Source organism: Periplaneta americana, chromosome 13 (assembly GCF_040183065.1).
Source record: "Periplaneta americana isolate PAMFEO1 chromosome 13, P.americana_PAMFEO1_priV1, whole genome shotgun sequence".
NCBI lineage: Eukaryota > Metazoa > Arthropoda > Insecta > Blattodea > Blattidae > Periplaneta > Periplaneta americana.
In genome coordinates, this window is record NC_091129.1 from 144,589,132 (window position 1) to 144,603,872 (window position 14,741).

A 14,741-nucleotide genomic window follows, 5' to 3' on the forward strand; every position below is an offset into this window, starting at 1 on the left:
GCCGGCGCAAAACAGTTCGAAAGAGGTTATGGTAGCACACAGACTGTACAGACCGCCATCTGTTGCTGCGACGTTCAAGTTATACCGTACACGTTCTCAAGTTCAGATTGAAGAACGCCTTAAATAATAGGCAACTTCTCTAACATATAAACTGAAACTCGCTTCAAATCGGTGACCCAACAACAGTGACGCCATGACACACTTTGAAATGAACACCCAGTATAAATGAAAAAAAAAAAATACAGTGCATACATTTTATCTTCTCCGCAGCGACGGACAATGCAAGTATACTGTATACGATTAAATCTAAACCACGAACATCAGATCACCTGCCAAGTAAAACAGGATAAGAAATAGCCAACAATTCGGAACCAAGGTTTCAAAGTGTGAATCAAAATGTGTTAAAATGCCACAACTCGTATTTCACAGTAAACGGAGAAAATATTCAGCATATTCTTTCGAAAGGTAAGCATTTTTAGGTACGTTTACGTTTTAAAATATCAAAAATATTCTGTTCTTTCATCCACTAATGCTATGGTTTATCTCGCATCTTCTCTATTCATAAGAATTTGTGTTCATACTTATTCTGTTTTGCTATCGTGTTCTCTCCTTCCGTGAACGGTGCTCAGTAAATGGATGGCTGGCTCTGTATTTAAAATAAACTCATTATAAAGTTTTAGCATCTAAAACCCAATGTATGGCCATGGGAGGGAAATAATCACTTCACAGTAGAATTGTCATTAATTAAAAAATCATTGAACACGTGCCAACATTTAAATACTGTATCTCGGAAACACTATCAACAAAAACGAATATAAAGATTTTGAATTAAAAACAAAAAAATGTTATAAACTGAATGAAATAATGAGAAATTTTAGGAAGTAGCCTATATAGCAAAAGATATACAACTTCGACTACACAAAATAGTATGGGAACCAACTCTCAGGTATTTTTCGACCCTGCGCAAGAAACATTGAAATTCGAACCACGACGAATTAGAATCATCAGCCTTCTCACAGGGTGATACACAGCTTGAACCGTAAGTAACGTCATTAATTTCAGGGGTTATTCCTTGAGGCATTTCAAACAAATTAGTTAAATACAATTAGAGTCTGTTATTTCATAGCGTGTTTTGGAAAAGCCATTCATTAAATTCCCAATATGCTCAGTCAGTTTAAGAGAACAGAGTATTATGATAATAGATGATTGAAAGAATTTTAGTTTCGTCCTTTAAATGTATAGAAATTTGATCTGAATAAATGAAACATTGAAAAATTCCTTTGCAGAACGAAAAGTTACAAGCGTATATGGAACCGACGCCCGAGCGCAGCTCTGGATCAGCAGGCCTGAGCCATGCCGGTGGTATCCGTATGTTTTATTTGCAAACACTTCGTAAGAATCTCGTTTCTGTTTCCTGAATTATAATTTCACTTTTTGTTATAGTCAGTGAATGCTTCAGAGTGGTACATAAATACAGACGCTGTTAAAAGTTATAACATTTTGATTGAATGTATTTCTTTGTTAAGAATTGTCATACTACTACTACTACTACTACTACTACTACTACTACTACTACTACTACTACTACTACTACTACTACTACTACTTACTGGCTTTAAAGAAACCCGGACGTTCATTGCCGCCCTCACATAAGCCCGCCACTGGTCCCTATCCTGAGCAAAATTAATCCATTCTCTATCATCATATCCCACCTCCCTCAAATCCATTTTAATATTATCTTCCCATCTACGTCTCGGCCTCCCTAAAGGTATTTTCCCCTCCGGCCTCCCAACTAACACTCTGTATACATTTCTGGATTCGCCGCTACGTGCTACATGACCTCCCCATCTCAAACGTCTGGATTTAATGTTCCTAATTATGTCAGGTGAAGAATACAATGCGTGCAGTTGTGTTGTGTAACTTTCTCCATTCTCCTGTAACTTCATCCCTCTTAGCCCCAAATATTTTCCTAAGCACCTTATTCTCAAACACCCTTAACCCATGTTCCTCTCTCAAAGTGAGAGTCCAAGTTTCACAACCATAAAGAACAAACGGTAATATAACTGTTTTATAAATTCTAACTTTCAGATTTTTTGACAGTAGACTGGATGATAAAAGCTTCTCAACCGAATAATAATAACCGATAATTCCCAATATTTATTCTGTGTTTAATTTCCTCCCGAGTGTCATTTATATTTGTTACTGTTGCTCCAAGATATTTGAACTTATCCACCTCTTCAAAAGATAAATTTACAATTTTTATATTTCCATTTCGTACAATATTCTGGTCACGAGACATAATCATATACTTTGTCTTTTCGGGATTTACTTCCAAACCTATCTCTTTACTTACTTCCACTAAAATTCCCGTGTTTTCCCTAATCGTTTGTGAATTATCATAGCCTCTTAACAATTAATTGCCTTCAACAGGATATGAACCTGCGAACTTCTTCTTTTGAAGTGACTGAGGACTACTTGGGATAGGATATTGGTAGGCGTATTTATTTCCCTGCCGTGTCACAAATTGAGGTGGGCGTACACATTCTTGACTATTCCACACTAACAGACAAAAGGACAGACAAGCAGTGTGGCTTTGATGGGTGTTTAGGTACACGAGCAGGACTTAGAAGGTAATTCCCCTTAGGCCTTGAACACCAGAAGTAGTGGGGTAACAAGCATTGCGGCAGGATGCAGTACACAACAAGATCTGCACTCCTGTGTAACACAGAGCCAGTTGAATTATCACACGACACCCACTCTCTGGTTCTAGCATGACTTTACCACATTCCAAGTCCTTGCGTTTAAAAGGAAGGTTCCCAGTAAGAAACGAGAACGTTCCCAACTCTCAGGTCGCTGTAACAGACTTTGCTTCTCCGATAAAAACCTTAGGGAGGTTCTTCACTTAACGATGCATGTCTGGCAAGCAGGGATTTCCTTTTGCTGCAGATTTTTTCTTACAATAAATTCACCAGGGAGGAATGGAAGAGATTCAGGTTTTCATGGCGATTTGCTTATGAGGAAGAGAATTTTAGTTTGTCTTTCATCTTTTGTTTATTAATAGTTTATCACTTTTTGGAACAACTTACTAATTCCATTCTCAGTATCTTACTTTCGTCTATCAAGTTCGATTAATCCAATCAAAATAAAAAGTTGAATGAAGGGGTGTGTATACGTGCACATACATACATACATACATACATACATACATACATACATACATACATACATACATACATACATACATACATACATACATACATACCAGAGTGCAGCATTGGAGTTAAATCGCTCGCTTTAACTCGGTCGAGTGTCGCACCCTCGAGTGAGAGACGATCGGTCGTGATACGCACGTAATAAATAGAAGCACAGTACAAGGTCATCTCACCGACATGTCTTATCTTGTATGGAAGACGACAGATAAGATACACATATGTTTTGCTCACACGGTAAAAATAAGGCTTTATTTTCTGCGTTTATGAAAAAACGTTTAATGGAACAGTCAATGGAATGTACCAAAACAGGAACATGAACTTATAAATGAAATAGTATGGGAAACTTCGATATACATTTATTATTGCTAATTAATAATTATTCAATATTTTATTTACCACATATCTAATATGATAGGTCCATACATAGTGTTCCGCCTATATACTGCGACAATGTAGAAACGTTTTACAAAATATTATTGATAGAGCAGTAGATTAATAACAATATTAGTACAGAGATAACGTCACAGAAAATTATATAAAAAAACGAATAATCATGCTGCACAACTATTACAGACGCAAAGATTGATACACTAATTATTGGAGATTATTATCATTATTATTATTATTATTATTATTATTATTATTATTACTAGAAAACTTCATACAGTTCTTGCATTAACGTGATTGTGTTCTCCGTTTATAATAATTACATTTACATCCAATAACATCTATCAGATGTGGCAAAAACAAAATCACTCCTGTGTGTGGGGGGGGGGGAACCTACAACATTTATATTACATTTTGAAGCAAGTTTTGTAGTTGTACTATGGAGAGGTTAGTTAGACACTGCAAAGTTTTGAAATGATAAACACCTATGATGTTACTATGTTACTATACAGTTCATCACTGTAACATGAACGAATGTCTAACGCTCGGCTTATACCGTTCGAGGATTTATCGCTCGTGACAATTTTACCCATCATGCATGTACGCTACCTATCGGATTATGCTATGAACTACTTGGCGCTCGAGCGAAAACGTCCGATGCAGACCTCTGATTACATACATACATACATACATACATACATACATACATACATACATACATACATACATACATACATACATACATACATACATACATACATACATACATACATAGGCTACATTACTACCTCTTATACTGAACTTCACAGAAGTCATCTCGAGCCATGGAAAAGCGAAAGCTTATCTACATAGATTCTACATCATAGATCATAATAATATTATGTACAGTCTTAGAAAAAGGTGTTGTCGCACAGCTAAGTCCCAGAAAAGAGCCATTGCGCATGATCAGAGGACGAAATTTTTTTTTAAGATCTCGTTCAGATTTTCTTTTTTTTTTCCCCCCGAGATTTTCCCTCACCCAATAAGAGAAAATTCTGGGCAATTTTCGACACTGGACCCTGGACTCAATTCGCTGGCATTATCACTTTCATCTAATTCAGACGCTAAATAACTATAGCAGTTGATAAAGCGTCGTAAAATAAAATAATAAAATAAAATATATTGTGCATGCAATAACCGCCGACAAACTAAACCATCCAATCTATGAATCCGGGACACACGACAGCAAAGATCAGTTTTAATAGCGGATATACATAAAAATAGAGGGACTTGGCCCGTTACCAACCAGCAACTAATAACGTATCATTTGAGAACGTTCTGTAAATTTATAGACTGTATTGTCCTTATTGAACATAGCATTGTCGAGAAAAGTGCGCCAGATTGTCGATATAACTAACATAAGGAAGTAATTAATTAATTTCATTTATACCAATTCTATAACATGAATACTGAACGTAATACGATATGAAACAGACACTACTGGGTGTTCATTTCAAAGTGTGTCATGTCGTCACTGTTGGTGAGTCAGCGATTTGAAGCGAGTTTCAGCTTTTATGTCAGAGAAGTTACCTATTAATCAAGGCGTTCAATCTGAACTTGAGAACGTGTACGGTATAACTTGAACGTCGTAGCAACATATGGCGGCCTGTACGGTCTGTGTGCTACCATAACCTCTTTCGAAGTGAGTTTTGCGCGGGCAAGTCGTACGCAGGGTATTTGTTATCATCGGTTGCGTACGGCAACATTCCACAATACAAATCAAATGCTCCGTGTCCATGTTGACCGTCGAAGTTAATTCAACGAATACGTAAGTAAACGTCTTAACCCTCTCCCCACATCCCGACAGTAAGGAAAAAACTCACCTCAGTACGTGTTTCCAAACAGTTCACATTCCTGCCACTACTGACGTTATCGTACGTATCGGTAAGTACTCTTCTGAATGAACGCTAGGCAACTTCTCTGGTACATGGGTAATACGCCCCTGCGGAAATGTAGGAATATTGAATTCTCTAGGCTCATCGGCTAGTCACATGACGACATACAGCGAGCCATGACACACTTTGAACTGAACACGCAATATAAAGGACTGAATACGATTTGGAACAACAGCTACTTTTAAGCAGTCATTTACGTTGTTAGCGAATACGATTTGATACAATCAGATTTCACAGTGTGAAAGACCGCATCCGAAACTATACGAAAATGTATCAAACTCAATTTTGTCCACCAGTGGACATAATACGATTTGAAACGATGCTCCTCGTATTTAGAGTACAGAATACTTCGTTCCTCTCCTAAGAACTCGACAAAGTGATCCTGCAACAAGGGCTTCCGAATGTGTGTGCTACGTTGCAGCCCATATTACAAGGTGGTTTGAGGCTTCCAGTTCATATTTGCGAAGTTTCGGGTATTGGAAATCTATACTCGGCGGTGAAGGGTGCTGCTAGGTATTTTAGCGCTTGCAGCAGCTTTACTTCTGCTAATTAATAACGCGAAAGAAAAAAGTGTTTGCGGATATCATCCCACATATAGGTAAACCGCGATCTGTTTATTTCTGCAGCAATGAATTCAGAATTTCCATCTGTAAACGTTTCGGTTGATCCCAATAACTATCTGTCCATACTGACACGCACATACGTGGGGATTGCGGGAACAGCTCATGAAATATCCGGTAGGCTTTTCACGAGATTTTCTCCAATTGTAAGCCGAATTTCAAGTAGTCACATGGTGAACACTAGCCATTATTTCCCTAAATACCATCGCGCTATCACATTTTTATTTTTTCTTTCTTTCTTTCTTTAGCTCGTAATTAATTTATAACCTTCGTAACTCCTTTCTTCCTTTCACTTCTGCCTTTCTTCATAATTTCTTTCCTTTCATTTTATCTTAATTTCTTCTTTTCATTATCATTATCTTTTTCTCTTCTATATATATTTCGATGTACCGAAGTACATATGATATTTCCATGCAGATATTCTGCGTCATCACATGATGAAAGAGTGATGGAACGGAGAAAAATTCTCTCTGCGTAATAAATCACTTTGTGATTTAAGACGGCGCCCATACCGTCGGATCCCGGCCAATCAGTCACTCATCTGAGTGCACCTCAACACATGTATGGACTTCGGTCCTGCGTTCATAGACATCTATGACGTAGTGCAGAGGGCGGCCACCAGAGGGAACCCAAGAAATGGAGCTTAATCTGAGACGATTCTAAACGGCGTCGGGATTGTATCCGGCGTGGCTTAGTGGATAAAGCATCAGCACGTAGAGCTGAAAACCCGGGTTCAAATCCCGGCGCCGGAGAGAATTTTTCTCCGTTCCATCACTCTTTTTTCTCTTCTGTTTCTTCTATAGCTGTTACAGAGTCGTTAAATAACTTGATAAAAATATACACAGTAAAATTTCATGTTAAGTTTTATATAATATTCTTATTTAATCTGATATTCTCAAGAAACTAGTTCAATTAATTAGAATATGTTTCAATGAAACATACAGTAGAGTCCGTACAGACTGACGCTTTTCCAATTCACTGCGGGATAAAGCAAGGAGATGCACTATCACCTTTAGTTTTTAACTTTGCTGTAGAATATGTCATTAGGAAAGTCCAGTATAACAGAGAAGGTTTGGAATTGAAAGGGTTACATCAGCTTCTATGGTGGTGACCTGATTTTGCTAGGAGAAAATCCACAAACTGTTAGGGAAAACACGGGAATTTTACTTGAAGCAAGTAAAGCGATCGGTTTGAAAGTAAATCCCGAAAAGTCAAAGTATATCATTATGTCTCGTGACCAGAATATTGTACGAAATGGAAATATAAAAATTGGAGATTTATCCTTCGAAGAGGTGGAAAAATTCAGATATCTTGGAGCAACAGTAGCAAATATAAATGACACTCGGGAGGAAATTAAACACAGAATAAATATGGGAAATGCCTGTTGTTATTCGGCTGAGAAGCTTTTAACATCTAGTCTGCTGTCTAAAAGTCTGAAAGTTAGAATTTATAAAACAGTTATATTACCGGTTGTTCTGTATGGTTGTAAAACTTGGACTCTCACTTTGAGAAATGAACAGAGATTAAGAGTGTTTGAGAATAAGGTTCTTAGAAAAATATTTTGGGGCTAAGAGGGATGAAGTTACAGGAGAATGTAGAAAGTAACACAACGCAGAACTGCACGCATTGTATTGTTCAGCTAACATAATTATGAACATTAAATCCAGATATTTGAGATGAGCAGGGCGTGTGGGTGAATCCAGAAATTTATACAGAGTGTTAGTTGGAAGACCTGAGAGGAAAGGACCTTTGGGTGTGGCCAAGACGTAGATGGGAGGATGATATTAAAATGGATTTGAAGGAAGTGGGGTGTGATGGTAGGAACTAAATTAATCTTGCTCAGGATAGGGACCGATGGCGGGCTTATGTGAGGGAGACAATGAACCTCCGGGTTCTCTAAAAGGCATTTGTAAGCAAGTAAAGACTTCGTGTTAATAAAATATAGTCTATGTCGCAACGAAACTAGTGATTTTTGTACCTTGTGATAAAGTATATGTACAAACGACCGGTGCTGGAGACAATCTGTTGGTAATGGATCTAACCGATGCTATCCCTGGTGGTGGGACAGATACGTAACTTCGAAACGTTGAATTTTTCAATGAATGATATGATGAAAAATTATAAAATTTTCATACTAGGTAGAATGCCTGCTATATCGAATTATACATGATTCCACACCCAACTACCTTGCCTCTCGGTTTACTCTCCTAGCTTCATAACGTAATACACGTTCACAGCACAATCTGTTGCTATCAATACCACGTCATCAGACATCTCTGTACTCAAGTTCTTTCTCAATAGCCATGGCCCGCTCATGAAATTCGCTGCCGCTGGAAATCAGGGGTAGTCGTAGTCCTCAGTTGTTTAAAATTAGGTTGTTTAGAAATATTTTAAATGCACAGAATTAGTTTTTTTGGTATAATTTTTATTTATTATTATTGTTACTATTATTATTATTATTTTACACAGTCATTACTTTATTTTTCCATTAACACTAATATCTAGGTAATTGTTATTGTCTGAATGTAACACGTGCTGTGCTGATCATACTAATTCTACTATTCCTTTAGTTGTGAGATTATATTCATATATATTAATTCTTCTTTTTTTTAGTTAATACTGTATACTAGAATGTATTTTCCTGTTTGTGATTATGTATTCAGTCTCTTTTTTATTATATATTTTTATTATTGTTATTTTAAAGTTAATACTGATTGTGTATATGTATTCAATCTCTCTTTTTTACTTAATTATGTTTATTATTATTTTTAAGTTAATATTTGTATACCGGTATATATTTTTCTGTATGTGATTTGATCCTGGTTGAGTGGAAGAGAAGGCCTGATGGTCTTAACTCTACCAGGGAAAACAAAATTATTATTATTATTATTATTATTATTATTATTATTATACCGTGTCTTAAATTAAACAATAATACAATTCGATTAATATGTTGAAAGAATAGATGTGATATAAAAACACAAACGTAAAATATAATCCTAGAAAACTTAAAGAAATGGGGCGTCCGTTTAAAATATGAAGAAATAATTTCGAAAAAAATGGGGGTCGTGCCTAATCTAAGAAACGGTAGATTTCTTCGCAAGGAAAGTAAAAATGGTCGTCGAGCATAAGGAATTTATGACAAGTAAATATCAATGGCCATGAACGACAAACAAATTTGTCAGGCTTCAGGTTATGGGATTGCAAAGATGTCTAATTTTCGAATATATTTCCTATCTATGCGTGCGAAATAAATTACGGTAATGGCATCAAATTATTTTACGCCAACAAAAATTTACTGTCTTACTAATAAAAACTTTATATACTGACGTTTAACTGTCTTATACAATGAATAGCTTGTTTATAAGTCGTGTGTAAATTCCTTACTAATAATCACCACATTCGTCGTGTATAACAGAACAACTGTTACACAGCTACGTCATAGTTTCGTCACTTCATTATGAAAGGTAATAGAATAACTGAAATTTTCTATTGCATCCGATTTGCACTTTTTCAATTCAGATTCCTTTCAGTTATAAGCCCTTTTCTCGGCGATAGTTTTGTAAAAATATAGGCTATATATTTCTTTCCTTCCTTTCCCCTTTTTGTTCTCTTTATCAGCCGATGAATTTATTATCATAGCCTTTTTATTGTGAATTTTATGTAATATTCGTATTTCTTTTCTTTTTTATTATTATTTTATTACATTCCATTTTGTTATATTCTTCCTTACGTTTTCCATATTAACCATTTGTACTAAATGAGTTGCTTTCACTATATTCCAATGTATTTTACTTTCTTTTTTCTATTATGGTATTATTTTCATGTTGTTTAGTGTAGATTTTATTATGCTATTATTTTTTTTAACATGTTAGTTTCTGTTCTTTAACTTTTTGTTAAATTTTAACTGCTTGTATACTTTGTGACCTGGCAGAGTGTAAGAGAAGGCCCTATGGCCTTAACTCTGCCAGTATAAATAAATAAATAAATTATTATTATTATTATTATTATTATTATTATTATTATTATTATTATTATTATTATTATTATTATTATTATTATAGTGCGCGCTAGTGTGCCACACTAAGAATCGATATTACAACTGGACCTGATCGATTACCACGTTATATTTTGGCCAAAGAGTTGCTGTAGCAGCAATATTATTTTAATTATTCTATGCTCTTTGGTTTGTTCTTCCATGGTTACATGGCAACCTTCATCATAAAATGACAGTCGATACGAACAGCTGTTAAAGGGACGGTCTTTTTTTTCTCTATATATACAACGTTTAAAGAAGCGGTTTCGTGTATATAACTACTGCAAAGCAATTCCCACTGTATAGTTACAGCCTGTTTATACATTAATCGCTTATGCATGGTTTATTATTTTATTAGTAACGTTTCCTGTTCCAATTCTGCATAAGTCTCGTATAAAAACAATATAATGGTACATTAGTAAGATCGAAGATAACTAAAAATTGTCTGTTCGTGTTCTTTTACCAAAGAATAGAATGACTGTTTCGTACTCAACACAATTTTCTTTTGTGCTTAAGTGACATATTCATTTTACTGCTTTAGGCTTCTAACATATTATTTTTAGAGACGTTCAATATGGTAGTAATTATAAATTGGAAACTTACCAGTGCAATTTCACCTACATTGCACTGTTAATTATTGTTTTTTAAATATTTGCGAAAATTAAGTAAACTCTACAACTCCACTAAAGTTACGGGATTCGTCATGAAAGTAACATTATGGAAGCCGTGAAAAAATCAACAAGATTCCAGATGCCGATGTTATTACTGCAATATGTTATATAAATAATATTGTTAAAATATTAAAATGAAAAATAAATCATTACATAACCTTACCGTTTGTTTTAAGTTCACATTTATGGACTGGGGGAGTATAGTAAACACAGAAAACATTTTAAAGCAACAATGTTGAAGATAGATATTTTTGTTTTACAAATTTGCCGTCATTGAACAGAAACCAAGATGGAGATTTCATTGCAAATAATTAGAAATTCCTCTTTCAGGTATGTAATAAACGAGCTTCGCACAAAATAATGTACGATACACGAGCTGTATGTTTTCTTTCAATTCTCGGAAATTAAAAAAGGTCAACTACGTTTCGCTTTTTCAATCTTTTCCTCGAACATGAAAACTTCAACATACCGCTCTTGTAATGCATATTACTGTTTAAGAGGAAGTTATTTTCTCTGTAACATTACAAAACTTCTGTGAGGTTTGATCAGTAACGCACTCAATATGTATAGACCTATTACTTTGTACACTTGTTTGTCAATACTTAAATCAGTTAATATGTTAGGAAGATCACTATAACTTATATTTCTTTAAAGATTAACATGATGTCAGGCTAGACCATCTTATGTGGGTTACAGGAAATGTATCTCATACACTTGACTTCAGCACATAAGTTCGTGACAGGTTCGTATAAGATACAGCAAATGAGTTGGCACAGAGAATATTACTGTTTCAACTTAGTAACTAACATGGCCCCTAATTTCCTCAACCGAGTAAATATCTGGCAGAAACCTTACCTCTGTACAAGCTTGTCCACAGATAGGAAGCATACGGATTTCATGGAAGTCCCGTGGGATTTTGTGATGGCAGTGGTCCAGAACTATCCACGGAGCCCTGGAAATAAAAAGTACTTCTGAAATTGTATCACCCACGTTGCAAATATTTATGTGCAATGGGCTTGACTATGAAATTCGTTCTGGTTTTAGATTCGATATTTCAAACCTGTGGTTACAATTAATCTTCTAAACCAACACCTGACCGACATAAATCGGCTCGATTGAAATTTCCAATAAAAATTCTGGTTCAATGAAATATGACCATCATCTTTCCAAAAGATTAAATAACATTAATGTCCATTGAATCTCATTTATAAATAAATACACAACTTCACAATAAATAATAATAATAATAATAATAATAATAATAATAATAATAATAATAATAATAATAATAATAATGTTATCGTTAAAAACAACATATCCTTAAGAGGCCTTTGAAGATTATACTCTATTCCGTGTGAATAAAATTAAATAATTATCAACAGTAATCTCACTAGAGGTTTTGATTTATCTAGAGAAAATCAAAACTCGAGTGGGATTTAATTGACTATTACACGATTAGAAGAAAGTATATAAAGATTAGAAATAACGAAGTACTCCAATACAATAAAATATTAATTGACTTACGAAAATACAAAACTATCTTCAAATTTGTACCATCTCAACACTATAAATATTACGCTAGTAGATGGCAGTAGTGTGTTATGAATAGCTGTTTTCTTATCAGTTGTGCCAACTATGGAATCTTCATTGAACTCTGTGGACGGTTACTGATCAAGAAGGCTTTGTTGATACAGTTTCATTTTTATTAAAGCTGTTGCATTCCACTTCATTTATCCCGATCCCAGTAATCAACGTCACTTGACGGATGATTTTCAATAAATCTTAGTATTAAACAATCTCTGATACGTGACTATTCATAATATCATACAGCAGAAGCTATACCATAACCTAAATAATATAAACGAGTGTTAGAAAAGTTTTAATTAGGGATGATGAAATAAACAAGAAACATTTTAATTAACGATGATGAAATAAGAAAATAAACATGAATAATTTTAAAAGAAACAATTGTTGAAAGTAGGTACAATTTTCAGATTTGAATGTTTTAGTGATTGGTGGTTCAGTTGATGTTATATTGGACGTGTGCGTAAAAGTGAACTCGGTGATGTACATGGTGTATCCCTGAACTTATTCAGGATTTCCGAATGTATTTATAAATATGTTTTAGGGAAGATGCATAGCTATGACGAATGATTTTTATTAATTCTTGTTCTTGAATGCCAATGTGAGTCATATTTGAAAGTGCTGTGCATCGACTGGAGTGGTTTGTAATTTTCTGTTTTTTTTGACGTCCAGACCAGTGCAGTTTGAAATGTTGGCAAACAAAGAAACAAATGCTAGGGTAGTGATAAAAATAAACAAAAGCTAGGGACGCGATAAAATTAAACAAATGCTAGGGACGCGATAAAATTGTGCGATAAGCAGTCATGATTGGTTGAAAGACGTCCTTTCGTACCGTTTTATTGGTCAAAAGTAGTGTGACGTAGTAAAAGTGTAATAGTTAGTCATACACCATGCTTTAAAATAACTTATCGTTACCTCAGAACAACAGTGGGATATCTTGCAAAAATCATATTTTAAATAATGAGGATAAAATTGCTATTGAACATCGCGTACAATGTGTAAATAAACTTTTGATTTAATCAACAACATCATCATCCTTCACGAATTAGGTCTCTGTAGACCTGTTTCGGCCCCATCTAGCAGTCTTCTAGAAGATCTTCCTGGTCGACGATGTCCTCTAGGATTATACTGCATCATAATTTTTGGGATTCTTGAATTTTCCATTCTTCTTACATGATCTAGCCAATTTAATTTGTATCTGCTGATTTTTTCTTCTGCTGACTCTACTTCTAATTGTTCTAAAATTTCTTCATTCCTTTTTCAGTCTAAAAGAGTAGCCTATATCCTGCTGTCCTGAAAAATTTCATTCCCGTTGCTTTGATTCTGTTCATGTCTTTTTTTCTTTAATGTTCAAATCTCGCTTCCGTATAAAAGGGAGGGTAATGCTAGTGTATTACACATTTTTATTCTTGTAGATTTTTGTACTAAATTAGCTTTTAATGTATTGTTTATTATTCTTAGAATTTGTGTAAATTTGGTAATTTTCTTGTTCACATCTTTTTCATTTTGATAAGATATTTCACAACCCAGATATTTGAAATTTTGTACTTGTTCGAGGCATTGGTTAGTGTGTATTATCTTACTTCTGACTGGGTCTTGTCCTAAAAATGCCATTACTTTTGATTTTTGCGCTCAAATTTCCATCCCAAAATCTTTTAATATTCTATTTAATGTATATAATTCTCTTTGTAAATTATCCTCTGAATTGGAAATTCTGACTTGATCATCGGCATAGAGTAAGGTATTTAATGTTAGAGCACTGGTTATTTTGATTCCTGATGTGTAGATTTGGTTCCATTTTAAAATAATTTCATTTATATAAATATTAAATAAAGTTGATGATAGTGGACAACCTTGTCGGACTCCATTATTAACTAATTTTCTTTCGGATATACAGTTATTTATTTTGACACTTTTGATTTAATATGAAGCTAAAAGAACAAGAAACATTGAAAATCTAGTCTTTCAGGTAAAGCAGATTTGAATAATTTGAATGGAAAAATTGTTCCGGGGCCGGGTATCGATCCCGGGACCTCTGGTTGAACGTACCACCGCTCTACCAACTGAGCTACCCGGGAACTCCACCCGACACCGTCTCAACTTTTCCCTTTATATCCACACAACTCGCGTGGGCTGACGAAACGCCAGAGACCCACATCGAGTGCACACAATCTGTGTGACTTGGAATTGTGGTTTTCTGTTAACGTACACAGTGACCTATATATTATGCAAATCTAGTCTTTCAGGTAAAGCTCCCTGTAAAGCAGATTTGAATAATTTCAAGGGAAAAATTGTTC